The sequence below is a fragment of the Eubalaena glacialis genome, chromosome 5, assembly GCF_028564815.1.
Source record: "Eubalaena glacialis isolate mEubGla1 chromosome 5, mEubGla1.1.hap2.+ XY, whole genome shotgun sequence".
Classification (NCBI taxonomy): domain Eukaryota; kingdom Metazoa; phylum Chordata; class Mammalia; order Artiodactyla; family Balaenidae; genus Eubalaena; species Eubalaena glacialis.
The window spans coordinates 113846942-113871029 of NC_083720.1; the positions used below are offsets into that span (position 1 = coordinate 113846942).

A 24088-nucleotide genomic window follows, 5' to 3' on the forward strand; every position below is an offset into this window, starting at 1 on the left:
GTAATAAAGCCTCCATAAGAACTCAAAAGGACACAGTTCTGAGAGCCAGGTTGGGGAACACATGGAGATCTGGGGAGAGTGGTGCGCCTGGAGAGAGCATGGAAACTCCTCACCCTTTCCCCACACCTTGCCCTGTGCATCTCTTCCATCTGTCTGTTCCTGAGTTATAGCCTTTCATAATAAACTGGTGATCTAGCAAGAAAAATGTTTCTCTGAGTTCTGTGAGCTGCTCTAGCCAATTAATCGAGCCCAAGGAGGGGGTCGTTGAAACCTCTTGTCTGTAGCCGGTGGATCAGAAGCATAGGTGACAACCTGGACTTGTGACTGGCCTTAGAAGGGGGTGGAAGGGGGTGGGAATGTGTGTGGGGGTGTAGTCTTGTGAGACCAAACCTTTAACCTGTGGAGTCTGATGCTCTCTCGAGGTAGCAGTGTCAGAATTGAGCTGAACTGTAGGACACCCTGCTGGTGTTGCAGAGAATTGCTTGGTGGTGTCGGGGGACCCAGCCCCCATACAAACATTGCAAATTGTGCTCAGAACTCTTTTACACCCACATCTTACATTTCCTGGGCACAGACCCAAAGTATCAATGGCCACAATTATGAGCATAACTTCCAGCAGCTCTTCCATTTATTTGCCACCTCTATCCAGTCCCACTGCAGACCCCTGCAGCCCTGTGCAGCGACCCCCCCCCACCCCTCCCCTCCACTCCCCCCTTTCCTGTTACAGTGCCGTATATTCACACAGGATCTAATGAATGAGATCAATGTCCTATTTAATCTTTGGATCATTTTCAGTGCCCAGGACAAGGCTTTGCAAAAATTTGGAGCACAATAAACGCATGTTCCATGGAACTGAAACTTGTGCCTTATTTCCTCGTGTTGTTTTATTCTAAAATTATATTTATGCAGTCCTTGATTTTAAACTTTTCTCTTAATGACCACCTTTGGGGGATTAGGGCCTGAAATGGGCAGCAGGGCAAATCTATGATGTTCAATTTATGACTGGAGGAGCAGAATTCTTTGGGGAATTCATCTCTATGAGTTTGTGAAATGGGGAAAGAAGGTAAAGCTTTACAGATAAAGTTCTCAGGACCCAGAGAGGAGCTAAAGAGTAGTATTGGGGGCATCGCAGGTCTAAGGTGAAGTTATTTCCTGGCAGATTCTTCTGGGGGGTTGGGCTTCATGACTACCATTGCTCAGTGCTTTGGGGCTACTTAGTCTTTGTAGGCATCTCTGATCTCACCTTCTGCTCCTGGGCCTGTACAGCAGTCTTCAACTCTTCTGAGCAGGTGCTAACTGCAGGGCACCTGTTGGAAATAGCTGGAAAGAGCTCATGTTCATTCAGTCATAGGTCCATACACAGAAATCTGTCGCATTTCTATACCCCAACAATGAAAGATCAGAAAGAGAAATTAAGGAAACCATCCCATTTACCATTGCATCAAAAAGAATAAAATAGCTAGGAATAAACCTACCTAAAGAGGCAAAAGATCTGTACTCTGAAAATTTAAGATGCTGATGAAAGAAACTGAAGGTGACAAAAAGAGATGGAAAGATACATCACGTTCTTGGGTTGGAAGAATCAATATTGTCAAATGACTATACTACCCAAGGCAATCTACAGATTCAATGCAATCCTTATCAAATTACCAATGGCATTTTTCACAGAACTAAAACAAAAAATTTCAAAATTTGTATGGAGACACAAAAGACTCCGAATAGCAAAAGCAATCTTGCGAAAGAAAATCAGAGCTGGAGGAATCAGGCCTCCTGACTTCAGACTATACTATAAAGCTACAGTAATCAAAACAGTATGGTATTGACACAAAAACAGACTTCTAGATCAATGGAGCAGATAGAAAGCCCAGAAATAAATCCACGCACCTGTGGTCAATTAATCTATGACAAAGAGGGCAAGAATATACAATGGAGAAAAGACAGTCTCTTCATTAAGTGGGTGCTGGGAAAACTGGACAGCTACATGTAAAAGAATGAAATTAGAACACTCTCTAACACGATACACATTCAGTCATAGGTCCAACTGTCTATTAAGCACACACCTTATACAAGGCACCACTCTGGGCACAGAGAGGAACAAGATTCATTTCCTATAATCAGGAGTTGAGTGACGAATAGGGGGTCAAGACAAGCACAATTAACTATCATCCAAAGCAGAATGGACCTCCAATAAAAGAGGCATAAAAGCTGTTTTGAGGATTCAAGGGAAGAAGAAATCACCCACTTTTTCAAGTAGCAGGAAAGGCTTTATGGAAGGTGGGGAAGGAGAGCTAGGCTTTTGCTTAGATACTCAGGACCTCTAAATCATAATCCCTGTTCTCCAGTAGCTCCCAAACCAGTTGGGATGAACATCATACATACAGTGGCTCCAATTCAAGACCATACATGTTAAGATCAGTATGAAAGAGTCATAGAAAAGCTAGAGATTATTTCCTATTAGTGTAACCATGAAATACTTTATGGAAGGGTGGACTTGGGCCCCAAAAGGTAGAAAGGTTTTATTAAAATGCATATTTTGGACAAAAAGCAATTAAATGCTCTAGAAAATTTGGAAAACCCAGCAAAGTATAAAGAATAAAATAGAAATCATCTATAGACCCACTACCTACAGAAGAATACATTGCCAGACATACAATATGCTTAATAAATATTTGCAATATGAATAAGTATCATTACAATTTATTATCTCTATTTTTTTCCTCATGCATATTTTTATTACATACATAATTTTGGAAAATGCTTTTTTAAAACATATTTATAATATGCAAATTTATATCGGTAAAATTATTTGAAAACACATTTTTAAACAGCTGAAGAATATTCCATTAATTGATACATCATTTATGCAGCCAATTTTCCAAGAGTTCACATTTAGATTGTTTCTAAATTTCTAATTATTATAAATTAAACTTCAGTGAAATTGTTAAACACACACCTTTGAACACACCTCTGTATTCTCAGCATAGATTCCTGTAAGTGGCATTATCCCATCAAGGTGTATTAATATTTCTGGGGCTCTCAAGAGAGTAAAACATTGCACAATTACTTTCTAGAAAGGTTGTAACAGTTTACATTCCCATTAGCATTGTGTGCCATGAGACACACACCCTCACCAGCAGTATCATTTTAAAATATTTGCTAATCTGATAAGGAGAAAATAGTAACTCATTGTTTTTAAATTTTGTATTTATTTGATCACTAGTGATGTGGAACATTTTAAATATGTTCCCTTCCATGAATATTTCCTTTATGTTGCCAGTTCATATGTTTACATCAAGTGTTGTAAGTGAAATATTTTGGTTGGGGGGAACTTGGAAAGACTCTGCTGTTCTCTCAGCCAGTCTTGGTGCTCTCATGGCTTTCTTTGTGTGAGCATCCTGCCGTGGTAAGTGTGATCTTATTTTTTAAAGATACAGTCTCATTCTTTCATTTTCCTCTCTCTCCCCCTCCCTCTCCCACACACAGCACAGCCAGCTACATACTTCATCTGGTGTGCAAAGAAACTGGTCTGTTGCAACGCTGGAGAAAAAATTGATGGCATCAGAATTACTGAGACAAAGTATCCAGATTGTCAAGGGCCATTTAGTCACAGTGACTCTTTTTAAGTGCTGATTTCAGAGCGTGACCAACCTGCTCTTATGCCCTAAGATTAGCCTCCACAGTGCTCCCTCCTGACTCCCTCAGTTCCAACTGCACTGCACTTTCCTGCTTCCTGGTGCCCACTCCTGCTGAGCCTGGTGTGGCCTTGTCTACATCTTCCCCAGTCCACAGCCTGCCTGTCCCTGATTATGATGCTCAAATGGTGGCCCTTGGAGGAGGATAATCTTTTCCTCTGAATCCCATAGCATAGCACAGTGTCTTTTAAAGAATCTCCAGTCTTCCAGGTATTCTGGTTCTTTGTGCATGCAATCATCTCCTTCATTACTTTATATAAACTCCTGGAGGCATCTACTTGAGTATGGTCTATGTCTTCTTTATGTCTGGAATCCCATAGTACAGTTAGCAGAAATCCAAAAATGTTTTACATATTAAAAAATTAAATGTCATTTAACAGAAACACTAGGGGGAAAAAAGACCTACTTTGAAAGGGAAAACAAAGCTTAATTTTTCTTTTTAGGCCACACAGCACGTGGGGTTTTAGTTCCCCAACCAGGGATCCAACCCACACCCCTGCATTGGAAGCACAAAGTCTTAACCACTGGACTGCCAGGGAAGTCCCAACAAAGCTTAATTTTAATTGTAGTGACTCTGGTAATGTTATGGACTGAGTTGTGCCCTCCCTCAAATTCATATGTTGAAGCACTTACCCCCATTTATTTCAGGGATATTTGGAGACAGGGCCTTTAGGGAAATAATTAAGGTTAAATGAGGTCGTAAGGTGTGGCCCTAATCCAATAGGATTAGTGTCCTTATAAGAAGAGGAAGGGACACCAGAGATTTCTCTGTCTCCACATGCAGAGTGAAAAGACCATATGAGGACACAGTGAGAAGGCTGCTATCTGCTAACCAGGAAGAAGGCTCACATCAGAACCCACCCATGTGGGCACCTTGATCTTGAACTTCCAGCCACCAGAACTGTGAGAAAATACATTTCTGTTGTTTAAGCTACCCAGCCTACGGTGTTTTATGATGTCACCCTGAGCAGACTAACACAGTGGTGAGATATTTGGTAGAAATGGAAGAAAGTCAGTCTAAATAAAGGAGTATTAATAACTCAATCAAAGAACTCGCAGAATCTCATGTTGAGACTTTGGCAGGGGGTGGGGGTAGAAACTAAAGGAAGAATTGGGAAACGTGGCTCCTTTTGTCTTGTCATGAAAGGTCCTCATCCTGCAGCCACTTCAGTCCTCTGTGGCAGAGGAATAAAAACTGATAAAAATTACAACTGGAGTCCAGGAACTAAGAAATTGAATAGGGCTAAATAATTAATTTTAGATCGAATATAAAGTCAGCAGAGGGAAATAAGCACTAAAATAATATTTTAAAACAATTGGGAAATTGATAAGGAAGTTGCAACTGGCTTCCATTAGAGTAAGAGCATACTTTCTTATAATGTTTTCTTGAAATGATGATATATTGATCTTCTTGGGCTGATCCATTAGCCATGGAAAGATGTACCTGAGTCTTTAGGGACATTACTGAATAGAGGCATCAGGCCATATCACAGAACCCAGTACCTCAAAACCAAATATTAAGGAAGAACACATTAGAAAGCGAAGACAGAAAGAGAACAACTCTCTCTGGGGTCATAATCATTGCTCTCAAGTCCTTGCCAAAAACTCATTCATCATAACTCTATTTTAAATTTGTGTCATACTTTTGAAGTTTCAAAGAAAAAAACCTTTCTTGGACAAAACCAAAACTATAGAAACAGGCAAAGGACTTTTTTAGAACTGTATTTCTTAGGAATGTTGTGGTTTAATGTCTATTCAATTCTCGTATTAGAGATGAGAAAAAAGGGAATCAAGAAACTGTTTCTTGTAAAATCTCCTTTTATCCAACATGTGGAGAAAACATGGTGATGACTGAGTCATTTTCTTATTCTTTACAATGGATTCCAATGTATTCTATCCCTAATTTCCAAAAGGTTATATTTAATAGTTCTTTTTAAATTAATTTATTTATTTGGCTGCGATGGGTCTTAATTGTGGCATGCAGAATCTTTCGTTGCGGTGCTCGGGCTTCTCTCTAGTTGTGGTGCACGGGCTCTAGAGCGCACGGGCTCCGTAGTTGTGGTGCATAGGCTTCAGTAGTTGTGGCTCATGGGCTCTAGAGCACAGGCTTAGTTGCCCCATGGCATGTGTGATCTTAGTTCCCTGACCAGGGATCAAACCTGTGTCCCCTGCATTGGCAGGCGGATTCTTAACCACTGGACCACCAGGGAAGTCCCTGATAGTTTTTTTTAAAATAAATTTTAATTTCTAAATTTTTAGAATTGCAGCACAGTTGATTTACAAAGTTGTGTTAGTTTCAGGTGTACAGCAAAGTGATACAGTTATACATATATATTCTTTTTCAGATTCTCTTCCATTATAGGTTATTAAAAGAGATTGAATATAGTTCCCTGTGCTATACAATAGGTCCTTGTTGTTTACCTATTTTACACATAGTAGTGTGTAAATAAACTTTTACTAAGTATAAATTACAAACAGAAAAGTGCATAAGTTCTAAGGCAATAGCTTGATGAATTATCACAAGGATAATTCATCCTTGTGATAACAGGGTAAACACCATCCAGATCAAGAAATAGAACATTACCAGCACCTCAGATGCTCCCACCGAAATGTAGTTTTGAGGCAGACATATATTTTATTTTCATAAAAATAATATCATTAATGATAGTAAATGCCCAGATTAACTGACAAAATCCAAAAGGTTTATGGACACATCGCCCAGGGACTCACGCAACTTTTTAGATTCCTTAATCAACTGCATAGCACTCATGGGAATACAAATTAGCATAAGTATCCAGTGTTCCTGGAAAATAATTTTGTGATATATGTCCAGATCCTTAAAAATATTTCTATCCTCTGCCCTATTAATTCCAGCTGCAGAATCTTTCCTGAAGCAGTATCAGAGGTGTGGTCACAGACCTATGTTTAGACAGCATCATAAGACCAACAGCTTTGAGATAACCTCTGCCACCTCCTAATTGTGCAACCTGGGACAAAATATTTAACCAACTGCTCTGGCCTCATTTTTCTCATTGGTTAAACAGTACTAATAGTAGTCACAAAGATTAAGTTAGTTACGATGCATAAAGAACTTGAAACAGTGCCTGTCACCGTTAGCAGTTCAATAAATGTTAAGAATTATTAGCTATTATTACAGAAACATTCATCATTATATTATCAATAATAGGAAAAAATTTTGAAAGAAGTTAAATAACCAGAAATAGGGGCCTGAATACATACACTCTTCTGTATACATACGAAAGAATATAATGCATCCCTGGGGGTATCGCATATTGGTTAAAAATGCAGCTTCCGGAGCCAGAATGCCAGCCTGCCCCTGACCAGCTGTGCAACCTTGGACAATTTTCTTAACTCTCCGAGGCTCAGTTTCCTCGCCTGAAAATAGAGAATGATAATACCTACCTTGGAGGGGCAACTGGTTCATATACACAAAGCACTTAGAACAGTCCCTGGCATACAGTTGGTGCTTAATCAGTGTTAGTCCCTCCATTTTAAGTGCTGGAGCCTGATGGCTCTGTGATCTACCACACGCACAAAGCTTCCCAGTCCAGGGCTGGGAAAGTACGTGCCTGGGAACTGGAGGAGATCAGAACAAAACCTAAGTTCCCTTGGCGTTAATAGAAGGAATTAGAGACACAAGCCTCGGCCTGGGGGCTACGAGCTGGAAAGAGTTGTTCCACGGGCTGCACCAGTACGGATTGCTTTGATTCAAAGGAAAAACGAAAGGCCCCCAAACAAAAACTCCCACCGCAGTAACAAACAAGCCTTGGCGAGAGGAAGGAGCTGGAAGCTTTTCCTCCTCTCCAGCCCCGCCCCACTCTGCCTCTTTTCTTCTCCCTGCCTGCCGCCCCCATCCCCTTCTCAGGCTTTTCAGAGACTAAAGAACAAAAATGGAGGAGAAGGGAGATTTACAACCACTTGCGGGAGGAGATCTGCAGTATCAGCTTCCACAGAAAGAACTGGGAGCTGCTCCGATGGGACTCCCTTCCCCACCCGGATCCTAAAGCCCTCATAGGGGTGTGGATACAAGGACGTGGTTTCCACCCTAAAGGAGCAGGTTTACAACCAGCCTTGGAAACCCGGAAGGTATTGAGACGTTTCTCTGCCCCAGTGACTCCAATTCCCGGAAAGGACAAGGAGCAGCGGTCGCCAAGCCCTCCTTCCACCCGGCCCGATTCCGCCCTGAGCCCAGGTCCCCTCCCTAGCAGCAGCTCCTCTCCCCCGAGGACCCTGCCCCTCGTAATGCGCCCCAGGTCTGTGTGCAGACGGCAGCTGGGGAGCCCCGGTCGGCAAGGAGGCCCGTGTTCACTGAATACCCTGGACAGCGATGGGGGACGCTGGGCGGCTGCCAGGGACCCCTCCCGCCCGCCAGTGACAGCGCAGACAATGCCACCCCTGCTTCAGTGCCTGAGCTGAGTGTGGGAAGAAAGCTGCTTTTCTCAGGCCGTGTCACTGCCTTTCCTTGTCACAGTTCCAGCAAGGCCTCTGGGGCTTGTAGGGTCACTGCTATAGGGGTCTTTCCATTTTCTTTTCCTAATGGACTGGCATTAATTAATATTTATGCTGCGCCCCCAGTGTGCCCAGATCACAGAGAGTATCCAGAAGACACAATAGCTAGCCTCCCTGAGGGTATACTGAAATGGGCCACGTTTCTGAGAAATCACCGATGGCTGCTGTTTTCTCGTTAAAAATACTCTTAAGATAATAGAATCATCCAGTGAGGAGGAGCACAGGTCAGGAATCCTGTATCCTAAGAGTCCTGGTTCTTGTCGTTTGGTTCCCAGTGCAAGAACCTGTGTGTCAGTGACATAGCAAAGAGACTTGGCTCTCCTGGGCAGTCCTGGAAATGCAGTGATGGCCCAGGCGCCCGCGGAGCGCTTGAAGACCATGGAAGGAGTTGGCCTCGCAGATTTCACAGGGCTTTTGCACAAAGAGACTCCTCAGAAAGATTCTGCTTAAAGCTCCTGCAGTTAAAGTGAAATCACCCAGTGTTGCAACTAGGAAACTATATGGACTTGAAACTACCTTGGAAAACACGTGAGTGCTCTTTATGGTATATAGTTCTGAGGCCAGGTTACAGCTTCAAAGTTCAGTGTGAACTCTGTTTTACCCTTGTGGGCAGAGTGGGAGAAGTCGGAGGGGGGAAAACGCACCCAATGAGAACTCTGTCCTTGGAGGGTCCCTGGTGGGATCTCAGTGAAGATAGGCTCAGCTCCCTAACACACTGAAGAACACACATTGGACACGGCCTGCCCTGACCAGGTCTGTACCGAGGCTTTGAGGATGCTATAGACTTAAATACCTTCCTCCTACACAACCATTAAGGATGGACAGCATTTGCCAAGTTAGTTCCAGAGACCGGTGTCAAGAAGCATATCTGGTGTTTGTAAAGTCAGAGGTTGGCCCTTTGGCTCCTTGCAGTTTCTATACAGTCAACCAGTTGAGGAATTTCACTGAAGTTCTATTTTGCACAACAGCTGCAAAACGTGAAGTGTGCCATTCCCTCAGTGTTGACTCATCAGGTATGGTACTAGAAAGCAAGGGCCAAGAGTGGGCAAACACACCTGGTAGTTAAAGACCTACATACCAGGAAATGCTCTCCTTGAAAGGCTGAACAGGACTGCGGGTGTGATAAGGGATCGTGTTCCCAGCAGGTTTGGCTTGAGGTGAGATGATGCTTATCTAAATGGCTCCCAGGGGCTCCCCAGGGGATAAAATCCCTGTCTATGGTTCTGATCTGCTTTCCATCTTTCTTGATGGGTCCTTTTAACATACAGGATGACCAAATTGCATGCTTATTAATTATCATTAATTGCATGTGAGTGGTGGTGTGAGTGTGTCTCACTTGACAATTTAAGTAGACAGAGAATACGTGAAATGCAAGGGATTATAAATGTAAATCAAATTGGGGTTCCATTGCTCTAGGTAGGGAGGCCTTGGGAGAGCCAAGGTCATGGGCTCTCTGTCCCTTAGCCATCTGCAGGGCTAACCTTCGTAAACTCACACGTGTCAGTCTGTGGTGTGGATGTTTTTCAGGCCACTTGTCTAGCCCCAGATTTGCTTCCAGCTCAATACCTTGCTTTGTAGGTTCTTGCTTGTGTAGCTTACAGAACATTTCAAGGTTCCCTACTTGGAACCCTCTACAGCATCATCTAGAAACCTCAATCAGAATGGATGAGATGGTTCATCTGAGAGGTAAAAGGGGTGATTCCATGCCAAACGCTATGGAGGGATGTCTACATGTTCTATCATCTCAATCCTCATAACAGCCCAGTGAGGTGGACATTATTACTCCCATTTTCAGGTGAGGCAAATGAGAACTGGAGGGGGTTCAGTAACTTGACAAGGTCTCCAGTAGTCACTAGAAACCAGAAGCCCTGGGATTCAAGTTCAGCTCTGTTTGAACTATGTTCTGGTCTTGGTGCATCCTACTTTTTACAAAATTTACTATGAAAAATTTAAACAAACACAAAAGTAGATGATGGAGGACTTCCCTGGTGGCACAGTGGTTAAGAATCCACCTGCCAATGGAGGAGACACGGGTTCAAGCCCTGGTCCGGGAAGATTCCACATGCCGCGGAACAACTAAGCCTGTGCGCCACAACTACTGAGCCTGCGCGCCTAGAGCCTGTGCTCTGCAACGCAGAGTAGTCCCCGCTCGCCATAACTAGAGAAAGCCTGCGCGCAGCAACAAAGACCCAATGCGGCCAAAGATAAATAAATTAATAAATAAACAAATAAATAAATAAATTTATACTGAAAAAAAAGTAGATGACGGATCCCTAAATATCTACTACCCTGATAAAACAGGTGTCAAGATATTGCCACTTTGCTTCATCCTTATGGAACAATTTTCTTTGGCTTCATTTTCTGTCAGTTTCATCTCAGCCAGGATCACTCGTTCACTCACATGCTAGGCTTCAACCACACTAAACGAGCAGTTTAGTTGTTCCCTGAATACTGCCTCCTGCCTCTGGACCCTTTGGCTCAGTGGTTTCCAGCCCTGGTACACAGATGTTCACAAGACCCACCACTGACCGACCACATCAGAGACTTCTAGCACTAGTCACCCTTCCCTCCATGTCCATTTGACCCACTCCTCCTCCGTCTTCAAGACTCCCTTCTGGAATCCTCCCTCTCTCCACAAAGCCTTCACTGATATCCCCAATCTGGCTAAGGGTGCTCCCTCCCACCCCCCCACCGCGCCTCGTACATATTTCTATCATAACTCTGCCCTGGTGGTTCTCCAACAGACTGTGAATTCTTCCAGGGCCGACACCATGCTTTTGAGCTCTATGTCCCCAGGGACTTGCACACAGTAACTAGGGATCCGTAAATGTCTGAGCGAGGAAGGGAAGAAGAGGAAGAGAGCGGCAGGAGAGAAAAGGAAAGAACGCGAAGCCATCCTGGTTCCTAACCCTGCCAGTCTTGGGATGTGAGGAGCCCCTAGCACCTCTTCGATAAGCGTTTGGCACAAGAGTTGCCTCCATTGCAGGACGCAGTGTGGGTCTTAAAACAGCCAGCTGGTGGGCAGAGAGAATAAGAAAGAAAATGACGGTCCATCCGCTCGCCCCTGCTGACCGCCCAGCAACAGCACACCTCCTCCCTCACCTCGTGTGGCCCTCTGCCCTGGGAGAGGTGTCTACTCCGCCACAGGGGGCATCCAGGGTCATGAAATCAGGCACCGATGAACAGCCCTCTGCCCTCGCTCACTGACATGCCCAGGAGCGCTGGCGAAACCCATTTCAGGGCTCAGCCCCACCTCTCACGTGATGTCCTCTGGCTCCACGGGCTTCTCTCTTGGCTAGTCAAGGACAAATGCTCTAATCGCCCGGGGCTTTCCGTCATTCCTGAGCCGCACTGCAGCTGGCCTTAGTACCCTCTGAGCACTTTTATGGGGCAATAAAACTTTACAGCCTGCAGCTCTAAACCGTTCCCAAATTTCTGAATAGAACTATTTATGGCAAACAAGACTACTACGGTTTGCCCTTTGAAAACACCAGCAGATCTTAGACCCTTTCAAAGCGGGTTGGCTGAGTTACACGGGCTAACAGCTGGCTTACAGAAACCCCACAGTGGCAAAGCTAAACTCCCGTCTGTGAATAGCTAAGTTAGAAAATAAAACAGGCTTTGAGTCTCACAGCATCACCGAAGTAGCCCTACGCTTTGCCTCTTCCGTGTTGTTTTGGTGTCAAACCCGCTTGCTTGCATCTCTCCCCAATTTTTTCCTTCCCTGCTCCTTTCTTGTCAGCGTTGACAGGGATCCCTATGAACTTCGCCTGCAAATCCAGAGAACCAATCTCTTCCTTCCGTCTTTAGCAGGCAGAAAATTAAAACCAGGAAAAAGCTAGCAATTCAATCACAACTTGTTTCTCCAAAACAGTGCTCAGGATCAACCAGCCAGCCCAGAAAAAGCATCACCACACACTTAGAAGCGCCCTTACCGGTGTTCCATATCAGCCACTCCAGTGCATCAGAGACGGGCCCCAGCCTCCTCAGATGTGGGGACTCAGCTCTCTGCAGCCCACAGACAATCGGGCCCATTATAGTCATCAGGCTGCCCAGTTAAAGGGTGGCCCTTACAAAAATATAAACAGCTTGTCAGCACAAGCCTAGGGGGCGGGGCTGCAGCCTCAGGGGACAATGGGAGCCAATGATCAGCCTCTTTGGGTTCTGTTAGCTTAAGATATTGTGTTTCATTTTGAAGAAGGGGAGACAGAGAGCGAACACTGGAAGGCCCAGCCCAGCAGCATGAAAGGGGTCCAAGTTGAAAAGTTTAATCACCGCTTGCAGAGCATTTTCAAGGAGGAGTTCGTATGCCTCGCACATAATAATATATATTTTTAGAACTCACAGACATTTGTATTGCACTAGCCATCTCTGGTCTCCTGGGGATTAAAAATGTAGTATTCGTTGGGGTAGAATGGAATTTTTCAATCAAAGAACAAAGGAAAGGAACAAAGTCCAAGGACAATGCTTTCATGACCCGCTTATTTTGTTGAATATAATATCCGATGAGACATACTCACTACATCTACAGAGAAAATGCTTGATTTGATACGTTTGTCTTCAGAACCCAGAGAAGTGGGCTTATTTTATTCCCCAAATATAAATGCCTCACATTTTTAAAAAAAATGCTCACTTAATCTGATCATAATTATGCACACGAAACAGAAGTTAGTTCCGTGTGTTTGGGAGAAGGCAAATACACTGGCTGTTTTCTCTCTTCTGAGCTTAACTAAATTCTGCTTGTAAAGCTACTAGATCAGCTTAACCTTTCAATACCCTATGACAATAACCAAGAACCAGAAAATAAACCGTGGCTTTTTTCCCCCTGTATATATTTCTAAATAATACACTGAGGTAAAAATAAAGTTAAGATCCATTTGGCTGATTTGTGGTATCAGGTAAATTATAGGCAAATAAACTTTGAGAAAAATACAGTCATTGCAATTTGGAATAGTTTCCTTATTTATAAAGGGAAACACAGTAGCTATCAAAATTAACCAGCATAGAAACAGAAAAATGTTGAAATACTGGGTTGGCCAAAAAGTTTGTTTTGGTTTTTCCATAAGATGTTATGGAAAAACCTGAATGAACGTTTTGGCCAACCCAGTATAATCATTTCCACAAATTTTGTATCAAGCCTTCTGACTTTGATTTTAAAAATAATAATTCAAAGACACTGTCCTTTCTGATCTATGGTAATTTTAAAATATTTATGATTCTGCAACTGATGTTTAATTTGTACTGAAGTGAGATTCCTCTAGTAGCTTCTCTAAACAGTGCTTGAGGTGGCTTCTGGCCCTTCTATTCTTCCACTGATTCCAAAGGAGCTGTTACATCTGTACTTGCAAGGCTCTGGATTTTAAAGTAAAGGTTACCTTCTGGAAAAGGTCTAGTTTTCCTCTAAAGCATTAAGTCCCTGTCATAAAAAAAGCTTCAGGACACCAAAAGCATGAACAAAAGAAAAAAACAGATAAATTGGACTTCATCAAAATTAAAAGCTTTTGTGTATCAAAGTTCATTGTCAAGAAAGTGAAAAGACAACCTACAGAACAGGAGAAGTATGTGCAAATCGTATATCTCATATGGGTCTAGTATGCAGAATATACAATGAACACTTACAAGTCAACAACAAAAAGACAAATAACCCAATTTAAAAATGGGCAAAGTTCTTGTAGAGAAATTTCTCCAAAAATGATATACAAATGCCAACAAGCACATGAAAAGATGCTCAACATCATTAGTCATTAGGGAAATTCAAATCAAAACAATGAAGTAGCACTTCACAACTATTAGGATGGCTATTAAAAAAAAGAAGTGTTGAGGAGGATAAGGAGAAACTGGAATCTTTGTACAGTACATTGCTAGTGGGAATGTAAAATGGCACAGCTACTGTGGAAAACAGTCCTTCAAAAAGTCAAACATAGAACTACCATGTGACCCAGCAATTCCACTCCTGGGTGTGTAGCCAAAAGAACTGAAAACAGGTACTCAAACAAATACATGTATACTCGTGTTCATAGCAACATTATTCACAGAGAGCCAAAAGGTAGAAATATTCTAAAAGCCCATCAACAGATTAATGGACAAATTGTGGTATATACATACAATGGAATAGTGTTCAGCCATAAAAAGAATGAAGTACTGATATATACTACAATATGGATGACCCTCAAAAACATTATAGTAAAGGAAGGAAGCCAGACACAAAAGGTCACATATTGTACAATTCCATTTATGTGAAATATCCAGAACAGGTAAGTCCATAGAGACAGAACGCAGATTGGTGGTTGCCAGGGACTAGAGGGAGCAGGGAAGGGGGAGAAACTGCTTAATGGATGCAGAGTTTATTTTAGAACTAGATAGAGGTGGTGGTAGCATAACTGCAGATGTACTATATGCCATCGAATTGTTCACTTTAACATGGTTAATTTTATGTTTTATCTTACTTTTTATAGCTTCACTATCTTCTGGTTTCAACAGGAGCCTTCCTTGAAAGGTCATCCCATGAGTATACTGAAAAATTTTTTTTTTTAATTTTAGAATTTCATTTATTTTTTTATACAGCAGGTTCTTATTAGTTATCCATTTTATACATATTAGTGTATACATGTCAATCCCAATCTCCCAATTCGTCACACCATCACCCACCCTTGCCACTTTCCCCCCGTGGTGTCCATACGCTTGTTCTCTACATCTGTGTCTCTATTTCTGCCCTGCAAACTGGTTCACCTGTACCATTTTTCTAGGTTCCACATATATGCGTTAATATACGATACTTGTTTTTCTCTTTCTGACTTACTTCACTCTGTATGACAGTCTCTAGATCCATCCACGTCTCTACAAATGACCCAATTTCATTCCTTTTTATGGCTGAGTAATATTCCATTGTATATATGTGCCACATCTTCTTTATCCATTCATCTGTCAATGGGCATTTAGGTTGCTTCCATGACCTGGATATTGTAAATAGTGCTGCAATGAACATTGGGGTGCATGTGTCTTTTTGAATTATGGTTTTCTCTGGGTATATGCCCAGTAGTGGGATTGCTGGGTCGTATGGTAATTCTATTTTTAGTTTTTTAAGAAACCTCCGTACTGTTCTCCATAGTGGCTGTATCAATTTACATTCCCACCGACAGTGCAAGAGGGTTCCCTTTCCTCCACACCCTCTCCAACATTTGTTGTTTGTAGATATTCTGATGATGCCCATACTAACTGGTGTGAGATGATACCTCATTGCAGTTTGATTTGCATTTCTCTAATAATTAGTGATGTTGAGCAGCTTTTCATGTGCTTCGTGGCCATCTGTATGTCTTCTTTGGAGAAATGTCTATTTAGGTCTTCTGCCCATTTTTGGATTGGGTTGTTTGCTTCTTTAATATTGAGCTGCATGAGCTGTTTATATATTTTGGAGATTAATCCTTTGTCCACTGATTCGTTTGCAAATATTTTCTCCCATTCTGAGGGTTGTCTTTTCGTCTTGTTTGTAGTTTCCTTTGCTTTGCAAAAGCTTTTAAGTTTCATTAGATCCCATTTGTTTTTTTTCTTTTATTTCCATTACTCTAGGAGGTAGAACAAAAAAGACCTTGCTATAATTTATGTCAAAGAGTGTTCTTCCTATGTTTTCCTCTAAGAGTTTTACAGTGTCCAGTCTTACGTTTAGGTCTCTAATCCATTTTGAGTTTATTTTTGTGTATGATGTTAGGGAGTGTTCTAATTTCAATCTTTTACATGTAGCTGTCCAGTTTTCCCAGCACCACTTATTGAAGAGGCTGTCTTTTCTCCATTGTATATCCTTGCCTCCTTTGTTATAGATTAGTTGACCATAGGTGTGTGGGTTTATCTCTGGGCTTTCTATCCTGTTCCATTGATCTATATTTCTGTTTTTGTGCCAGTACCATACTGTCTTGATTACTGTAGCTTTGTAATATAGTCTGAAGTCAGGGAGTCTGATTCCTCCATCTCTGTTTTTTCCCCTCAAGACTGCTTTGGCTATTTGGGGTCTTTTGTGTCTCCATACAAATTTTAAGATTTTTTGTTCTAGTTCTGTAAAAAATACCATGGTAATTTGATAGGGATTGCATTGAATCTGTAGATTGCTTTGGGTAGTACAGTCATTTTCACAATATTGATTCTTCCAATCCAAGAACATGGTATATCTCTCCATCTGTTGGTATCATCTTTAATTTCTTTCATCAGTGTCTTATAGTTTTCTGCATACAGGTCTTTTGTCTCCCTGGGTAGGTTTATTCCTAGGTATTTTATTCTTTTTGTTGTAATGGTAAATGGGAGTGTTTCCTTAATTTTTTTTTCAGATTTTTAGTCATTAGTGTATAAGAATGCAAGAGATTTCTGTGCATTAATTTTGTATCCTACAACTTTACCAAATTCATTGATTAGCTCTAGTAGTTTTCTGGTGGCATCTTTAGGATTATCTATGTATAGTATCATGTCATCTGCAAACAGTGACAGTTTTACTTCTTCTTGTCCAATTTATATTCCTTTTATTTCTTTTTCTTCTCTGATTGCCATGGCTAGGACTTCCAAAACTATGTTGAGTAATAGTGGCGAGAGTGGACATCCTTGTCTTGTTCCTGATCTTAGAGGAAATGCTTTCAGTTTTTCACCACTGAGAATGATGTTTGCTGTGGGTTTGTCATATATGGCCTTTATTATGTTGAGGTAGGTTCCCTCTATGCCCACTTTCTGGAGAGTTTTTATCATAAATGGGTGTTGAATTTTGTCAAAAGATTTTTCTGCATCTATTGAGGTGATCATATGGTTTTTCTCCTTCCATTTGTTAATATGGTGTATCACACTGATTGATTTGTGTATATTGAAGAATCCTTGCATCCCTGGGATAAATCCCACTTGATCATGGTGTATGATCCTTTTAATGTGTTGTTGGATTTTGTTTGCTAGTATTTTGTTGAGGATTTTTGCATCTATATTCATCAGTGATATTGGTCTGTAATTTTCTTTTTTTGTAGTATCTCTGTCTGGTTTTGGTATCAGGGTGATGGTGGCCTCGAAGAATGAGTTTGGGAGAGTTCCTTCCTCTGCAATTTTTTGGAAGCATTTGAGAAGGATAGGTGTTAGCTCTTCTCTAAATGTTTGATAGAATTCATCTGTGAAGCCATCTGGTCCTGGACTTTTGTTTGTTGGAAGATTTTTAATCACAGTTTCAATTTCATTACTTGTGATTGATGTGTTCGTATTTTCTGTTTCTTCCTGGTTCAGTCTTGGAAAGTTATACCTCTCTAAGAATTTGTCCATTTCTTCCAGGTTGTCCATTTTATTGGCATAGAGTTGCTTGTAGTAGTCTCTTAGGATGCTTTGTATTTCTGTGGTGTCTGTTGTAACTTCTCCTTTTTCATTTCTAATTTTATTGATTTGAGTCCTCTCCCTCTTTTTCTTGATGAGTCTGGTTTATCAATTTTGTTTATCTTCTCAAAGAACCCGCTTTTAGTTTTATTGATCTTTGCTATTGTTTTCTTTGTTTCTATTTCATTTATTTCTGCTCTGATCCTTATGATTTCTTTCCTTCTACTAACTTTGGGTTTTGTTTGTTCTTCTTTCTCTAGTTCCTTTAGGTGTAAGGTTACACTGTTTATTTGAGATTTTTCTTGTTTCTTGAGGTAAGCTTATATTGCTATAAACTTCCCTCTTAGAACTGCTTTTGCTGCATCCCATAGGTTTTGGATCATTGTGTTTTCATTGTCATTTGTCTCTAGGTATTTTTTGATTTCCTCTTTGATTTCTTCAGTGATCTCTTAGTTATTTAGTAACATATTGTTTAGCCTCCATGTGTTTGTGTTTTTTATGTTTTTTTCCCTGTAATTGATTTCTAATCTCATAGCATTGTGGTCAGAAAAGATGCTTGATATGATTTCAATTTTCTTAAATTTACTGAGGCTTGATTTGTGACCCAAGATGTGATCTATCCTGGAGAATGTTCCATGTGCACTTGAGAAGAAAGTGTAATCTGTTGTTTTTGGATGGAATGTCCTATGAATATCAATTAAATCTATCTGGTGTATTGTGTCATGTAAAGCTTGTGTTTCCTTATTAATTTTCTGTCGGGATGATCTGTCCATTGGTGTAAGTGAGGTGTTAAAGTCCCCCACTTTTATTGCGTTACCATCAATTTCCTCTTTTATAGCTGTTAGCAGTTGCCTTATGTATTGAGGTGCTCCTATGTTGGGTGCATATATATTTATAATTGTTATATCTTCTTCTTGGATTGATCCCTTGATCATTATGTAGTGTCCTTCCCTGTCTCTTGTAACATTCTTTATTTTAAAGTCTATTTTATCTGATATAAGTAGTGCTACTCCAGCTTTCTTTTGATTTCATTTGCATGGAATATCTTTTTCCATCCTCTCACTTTCAGTCTGTATGTGTCCCTAGGTCTGAAGTGGGTCTCTTGTAGACAGCATATATATGGGTCTTGTTTTTGTATCCATTCAGCGAGCCTGTGTCTTTTGGTTGGAGCATTTAATCCATTCACATTTAAGGTAATTAATGATATGTATGAAAATTTTTTAAAAGAAGATTTATTCAATTCAATTTATTCATTCATTCATTATTTGTGTATTGTTCCACATCTGTTCTGCATCAGATACTGTGGGGCAGTGGGTGCCAGGAGACCCACTTGCACCCTCTCTATCAAAGGTGAGAAAGAACAGGACCATCCAACAGCGAAAGGAACATGGCAGGCAGGGTGAGAGAATTAATGTTTGATAAATGGCTGCTACCTGCTAGGTCATCTCATGTTTGATCTCATTTACTACTCAAAACCACTGGGAGTGGAGGTGGTTAGAATTACTGCTCCCATTTTTATCGAGGCAGAAGCTGAGAATCAGAGAGTTTAATTACCTTCCCAAAGTCACCCAGCCCATAGTCAATGGGGCAGGTTCTTTCTCTTCCACCAGCTGCTCCTTGAGCAGAGATGTGTGAGAAATGGAATCCATTCCCAATACAGAAAGAAAAATACATAGACTTAAATTTACTAAGAAGCATTTTAGGTGTCAAAAAAAGCAGTGTGGCTCTCTTTCTAATGGGATAAAGACACAAAACCAGGGGAAAAAATAACATTGTCAAAGGTTTACTCAGAAAGTTTCATTTTCAGAAAACAACCACAGAACTTTGACGCAGAGGAATTTTCTAAGTAATCTGACCAGATACCCTAGTTTTTCTGATGGGAAATCCAATTCCCTGCAAAATTAAGTGACATGCCCAGAGTTATACAGCAAAATAACAGTAAAACCAGGGCTCAGATTCAAGTCTGTTAACTTCTATGCCACAGACACAAAATTAAGAAACCAATCCCAGATTAATCTTTTACTGAGTAGATCTCAAATTCTCTACCTGTCCATAGAATTAGCAGACATAATTTGACTCTCTATTATAAACTCCGAGTGTAATGACCTACAGCATATATTTGATGTTCTCCGAGAGTTTATGATTTCTTTCTTCATGTAGTTTGTTAAACACCAATAAAGAAGAGAGAGATTCACAAGTTATAATTTGGGAAGGATTATCTTTGGACTCAGTTGTTTTTAACACAGGTAAGCCTCTTGGAAAGCTGGAACAGGAAATGAACTGAGAACAAGGAGAAGGAGGAGGCTCTGAAAACATAGAAAGGAGACTTTGCCAGGACTTTCATCAAGAAAACACAACCACGTAGGACTGAAACTCTCTGAACATGCTGTCCCACACACCCCTGAGGCCTGTTCTTTCCTGACCCCTGTATCCTTTGGCATTGGCCTATTGCTGTTATTAAACATAATACACAAAATAATTACAGAGGGACATATATGTTCTTTTAAAAGATGGGGAGGTGACATCATTACTTTCTAAATTTCAAACCATTAGATTATGCAATTCAGAAAATTGCTATACCCCTTTGAGAACACTCATCATCCAATTAAAATTTTACTCTTGATCCGAAACAGCTACCTCTTAGTCACCCAGTTCTTGGCAACCTGAAGCTTCAATTACCCATAAGCAGAGCTTCACCCAACCCTCCTAAGAGCTGAAGCCTCAATTAGCTGACTTAGTTCAACATCCCACAGTGCTCTTGTTATCAAGCCCCTGAGTTGCCAACATACAACGCACTATGCTGAAGGAAAACTATTAAATGGTCTACTGATATATTTTTGAAAGTGATGCACACATAATACTAGATTCTCATGTTAGCAGAGCATACAGTTAATGGAATTGAGTAGTCAAAATAGAGGTCCTTTGGGTAAAATATGGATGAATGGTCAGACGCCTTAAGTCTTCTCAGAAGATTCTGGAAATTATAAACTTCTAAGGCTAAATCCTTTACTTTCTTTTTAGGGAAATATAAGTGATCAATAGGCAACATGGCTTAATAAAGAGGAGAAGCTGAAATTTAACCATCAGTGACATTGAAGGACTTTGTAGATAGAAGGAATGAGAGTTACAATATTTTCTTAACTTGACAAAGCTTTTGATTTTGTTCTGCTTAGCTGCTCCTTAATGCATTGTCAATTATGGGTAAAAATCATTCATTCTTGGTCTGCCCACAACCTGTTAAAGAGATGAAAAGTTCTAAACACATTCCACTAAATTTTCATCATCCTCAAACACACTTGTTCTTTGCAGATGAGGCATTTATAACTAATTATGTGGATGTTCCAATATTATTATTATATTTGACATCTTTGTACTTCTCTGAGGAAGACAGCAATGGTAATGCTTAAAGTCAGGTTCATATGAAGATGGGCCATGAAGAGGACTCTGCTAACCACACATCAACATGAACGTACCTTTATTTTTCCAACCATGCTGGTGGATTTTTACAAGCCTCCTATAGTCTTTTGTTCTGTCCCTAAATGAGCAATGGCCCACATTTGCAAAATAATGCTTAAAGTTAGGCTGTAGCCATGGGAAAGAGAGGTAAACTGACTTATATGGTGGACCAAGCAATGACCTTGGGCCCATCTGCTCACCCAGCCCATTGAGCTAAAGCATGACAAGCTTTGGCACCACAAAGCCTTTCAATTAGTTTGTAAAGATCATGAGGGGGGTTTCTGAAAACCTAGCTCAGAATTAAGCCCAGGACCCATAAGAAAAGGTCCTTCCAAGAATAATGCAGTGTTTTCACCAATAACCCATATGATGGAAGAAAATGTACCACCAATTTTGAGGAAGCTACAAGTTGAGCCACCCCTTCAGAAGTGGGAGGAGAACTTAATAATAGAGGTAAAAATATGTATACAGCATCTGCTATATGCCAGGTGCTGTTATAAGAGCATATACATGTATTAACTCGTTTAATCCTCCCAACCAACCCTAGGCAGCAGGTACTCACACTCATTTTACAGACAAGGAAACTGAAGGTTAGAGAAGTTAATGAATAGCCATCTAGGTAGAAGTAGCCAAATACCAAGAAAATAAATTCTAACAGGACTAGTTCCAAGAAGGAAAAACAAACAGCAGAAATAAGATATAAGGGGAGTTCCCTGGCGATCCAGTGGTTAGGACTCCATGCCATGGCCCCGGGTTCAATCCCTGGTTGGGGAATTAAGATCCCACAAGCCATGTGGCACCAGCCAAAAAAAAAAGAAAGAAGATATAGAGTTATAACCAGCTAAGGATAGTAAGGAATAAAAATACCTAGGGGCCCTGCATTAGTTTGCTAGGGCTGCCGTAACATATTATTGTAAGTGTAAAACAACAAAAATTTATTGTTTTACAGTTCTGGAGGCCAGAAGTCCAAAATCAAGGTGTTGGCAGGGTTGGTTCCTTCTGGAGCTCTGGTGAGACTCTGTTCCATGCCTCTCTTGTACCTTGTGGTGGGTGCCAGCAGCTCTTGGCTTACAGCTGCATCACTCCAATCTCTGCCTCTGTCTTCACATGGCCTTCCCCTCCGCGTGTCTGTGTCTTCTCCTTTGATGTTGCTTTAAGACCACCCGTCATTGGACTTAGGGTGGGCCCTAATCCAGGGTGATCTCATTTTGAGATCTTTACCTTAATTACAGCTACAAAGACCCTTATTCTAAATAAGGTCACTTTTGAGGTTCCAAGTGGAATATCTTTTGTGGGCCACAATTCAATCCACTATGAGCCCTGAGAAACCTCCAGGGCCAGGGAGGGTTCCTCATATCAGAAAGGAAGAGAGGGGCAAGTGTACTTAACCCTATACAGGGAAAATCTGCTGAGCAAAGGTGTTTCTACCACCACCCCTCATCCCCAACTTAAAAAAAAAAAAAACTAAGAAGAAAAGAAATTATTTATCAAATCTTAGGAAAAGGTGAAAGTTTTCAACTTAAAAGCCTTGGGAAAACAACCCCAAAGAACAGATTTATGGATCTGATCATCCCCAATTTTTTGTGACTATTTTTGATAAGTTTTGACATAAATGTGCACCTACGAAATCATTACCGCAATCAAGATAGGAATATATCCATCCCCTCCAAAAGCTTCCTTGTAGCCCTTTATAATCCCTCTCTCCTGTCCCTTCCTGTACCCCAGCCCCAGCCCCAGGCAACCATGGATCTGCTTTCTGCTACTATCGATTAATTTGCTTATCTAGTATTTTATTTTAAAATGGAATCATACAGAATATAGTCCATTCAAGATGCTAGAACAAAATACCACGGACTGAGTAGCTTGTAAACAACAGACATTTATTTCTCACAGTTCTGGAGGCTAGAAGTCCACGATCAGGGTGCCAGCATGGTGAGGGCCCTCTTCCTGGATGCAAATGTCTGTTTGTATCCTTATGTGGTGGAAGGGAGTAGGAAGGTCTGTGGGGCTTCTTTTATACAAGCACAATCCCACTCATGAGGGCTCCACCCTCATGCCCTAATCACCTCCCAAGGGCCTCAACCCCTAATACTATCATCACACTGGGCATTAAGATTTCAACATATGAATTTGGGGGGGACATGAACATGCAGACCACAGAAACTTCTTTTATTCCACCTTTTTTTGAGATTCATCCAGGTTGTTGGGTGTATCAGCAGTTCATACTTTTTTATTGCTGAATGGTGTTCTACTATATGAACATAGCACAATTTGTTTATCGTCTCACTTCTTAAAGGAGTGCTTTAATCAGTGAATTAATTTGATATTCCAAGATTGGGGGAGAGATGAGAGAACATGAAGGGTAATTTCTCAGAATCTGGGTTTTCCTCTTTCTCTCCTCCTTCTCTCTCCCTGCCTCACCTCCAAATTATTCTCACATGCTCAGGCCCATGTCCACACTTCTTTCCCCGGCCCTCATTGCATCAACCATTGGCCCAATGCTGCCATTGGCTCCTGAATTCCACGCTGGAGAGAAGGGTCCTAGTAAGGCAGCCGCTGAAGCCTAATTTAGCTGCTTCTTGTCAGCCTCTCCCGAGGCCTGCTCCTCTCCCCATGTCTACCTGGGTCGCCCCACCCCTGCTCTCACTTGCATAGGCCTCCTTATTTCTTTTGCCTCTTCCGAGTTGCCAACTTCAACTCTTCTACACTTGGATGTGATCCACTGCCTCATCTCCAACATCTGTGCTCAATCACCTTACCCAGAAAGCATCCTATGGTTGGCACCAGCCCAAATCTGTGCAGTTTTGGGTTTCTGCCAAATATATTTCAGTTAATTAGGGGAGGCAGCATGGTAGTGTTTGAGAGCACAGACTCTGGAACAGGCTGCAGGTGCCTCTGTTTCCTCATCCACAAACTGGGGACAGTAATAGTCCTACTTCATACGATTGTCATGAGGATTAGATGAGATATATTTGTCAATAATTTAGAACAGTGTTTAGCACATATATACATTATATGTATATATATACATATATATATATACAAACATTATATACGTTTTCCATAAAATAAAGAGATAAAAATAA

The 24088-nt window shown here is 41.1% G+C and overlaps 1 protein-coding gene across 1 annotated transcript in view; it reads right to left on the minus strand.

Moving 5' to 3' along the window:
* TRIM2 (tripartite motif containing 2) overlaps window positions 1–12270 on the minus strand; it is a 223434-nt gene extending 211164 nt beyond the window's left edge. The window contains exon 1 of the mRNA XM_061192508.1: window positions 12158–12270. The gene's annotated coding sequence lies outside the window, so the exon portion shown is untranslated. The remainder of the gene's footprint in view (window positions 1–12157) is intronic.
* Between the last annotated feature and the right edge of the window lie 11818 nt (window positions 12271–24088).